This window comes from Lipotes vexillifer, unplaced genomic scaffold (assembly GCF_000442215.2).
Source record: "Lipotes vexillifer unplaced genomic scaffold, Lipotes_vexillifer_v1.1 scaffold973, whole genome shotgun sequence".
Lineage (NCBI taxonomy): Eukaryota > Metazoa > Chordata > Mammalia > Artiodactyla > Lipotidae > Lipotes > Lipotes vexillifer.
In genome coordinates, this window is record NW_006792653.1 from 1,254,515 (window position 1) to 1,256,862 (window position 2,348).

Consider the following 2,348-nt stretch of genomic DNA (forward strand, 5'->3'; position numbering starts at 1 on the left):
TCCAGTGTCCTGGGAAGGTCCCAAAGGATCCTGCTTGGTTACACTTGTAAACTGGTTTGAATTGGGATTTTTAAAACTTACTGTAAGTCAGAATTCCCATAACTGATACAGAAGAGTTTGGGGTAGCAAGTGGTTTTAGGGAAGACATAGTTGGGGGCTAGAGAATTGTTTCTAAGGTAGTTACTTAAGAATACAAACAATTGTTTAGATTAAAGAATGGAAGCTTGACAGTGACTGTTAGAAACACTGTATGTGCTTTCTCCACTACCTCCTTGGCATGTTAGTGCATTTACTCAGCAAACGTTTATCATATTTCTCAGTAAATATGCCCAACTTTGTGCTTAATTCTAGAATTAAGTACACTGCCTTCCTTTAATTAATACACAGATAATAAACGCAGATTGTCTAAATCTAGGAGAGTTGTAATACTGTTAGGCCCATGGTGGGAGCTCTGGAAGCCCAGAGAAAGTGTTCATTCCCTCAAACTTTACAGTTGGGTGGGTCTTACTAATGAACTAAGTCTTAACACATGGGTGAGTGAACCAGAAATAAAAGGAAAATTAAGAAAGAAACAGAGAGGGAAGAGCATTCCAGGCAAAGGAGATACTATGTCAAAAAGCACCGAGGTGAGCTTAGCATGATTCCTTTCATGAAAGGTACATGTTTCCAGATAACTGAAGCACAGTGTACATGTCAGAGAATAAGAGAAGTTGGAGCTGGCTGAGTGTCTTAGTTGCTATTGAGACAGACTGGGACCTGGAACCTGGGGCTCTCTGCTGCAGAGCTGGCACCTGGACAAACGTTTTCTCCAGCAGCAGATACAAAGAAACTAGAAGGGACAAAAATAACTGTGTGCATGTGTAACTGGCGCAAATTGTGGGCACGAAGATGCAGAAAGACCAAGACCCAACTGCCATTTCTGAGGTGTTGGGAGCAAAAGCAGGGTACGGCACATGATCCCTGCCCACAGAACCACCAAGGGGCTGGTGGACAGACCACCTAAGCCATGCACCTGCCCCGACCCTCACCTCATTTAAGGGACAAGCTCACCCCCTCTCAGGGAGCAAGCAAGGGAAACTGTTACTTGTTTTCGCTCCCTCGTGCGGCAGCATGCGTCCCAGTAAAGCCTTGTCTGAATTTCTTGTCTGGCCTCTTATCAATTTCTATTGATTAAAGAGTCCCAAGAACCCAGGTCAGTAGCACTATGATAAAAAACAAAAAAGGAAGGACGGATGGAAGGAAGGGAGGGAGGAAGGGAGGGAGGATGGGAAAGAGGGAGGGAGAAAGGAAAAGAAAGAAAAGGAGTTAACTTTGTCCTGAGCAATACAATAGAGTATTACGATTCGCTTTGTATTGGGGAAAGATCAAACTGGCAGTAGTGCAAAGAATAAATTAGGGAAGTTACGTTGAAGGCAAGTAAGGAAGTTGAGAGTTTGTGTGCTAATCTAAGCAAGCTTCCCTAGTAGTAGTGGTGAAAGAAAAGAACAGAATTTAAGAGATATTAGAGAAGCAGAATTAACTGGAATTTCTTAGTTACTGGATTAGAAGCCCATGTTTCCTACTTGAATGAGTGGGTGAATAGTGAGGACAGTCACCATGGTATAGGATACAGGAAGAGAAAAAAGTGAGAGAGTATGAGCAAAGCTTGGACTTGATAATTTTTAGATGCCTACAGAACACATGGATAACTGTATCTTATATAAAATTCTAAATTTTAAGTTTTAGGGAAATGATTTAGAGATATTATTGTTGTTGTTATTAATAGTGAACATATAAGTGTGTATTTAAATCATGGGACTAGACGAGTGTTAAAATTCAAGAGTTTAAGAGTCATTCTTTTGACCAGTGTTCTAACCAAGAGTTAATTGAAGGACCCAAACTGGAATAAAGGTATCCATTTTATAAATGGACCAAGTAGCTGCTCCAAAACCCAAGAAGTAGGGCTACTTAGTAAGGGTAGAATCGAGAATACAAATGGGCCTGAATGAGAGTAGAAACTTCAAAGGACTTTATCCACTGATTAGTGTGTACCTACTAGGTCCTAGGCTGAAAAGCTGGAGTGCTGCAAAAGGAGAGCTTGTTGGATTATCCAAAGGCATCTAATGACTTTCAGCATGGAGACCAGAATTGCAAGGCCAACCATTCCACCTCAGCAAAAGTGGTCGAAAGAGTAACAGAGAACTTCTCAGGAATGGGCCACCTGGCCTCAATATTTTAGCTTTGCCTTATGGAAAACATAACCTAATAAATATCAGGCTCTCGCTAATCTCCCATTACACTCTGTTTGCAAGTAGGTGGGTACAGAGAAGAGTTAAGCACCCTCCTCGGAAACTGCCTGATTAGGGAAA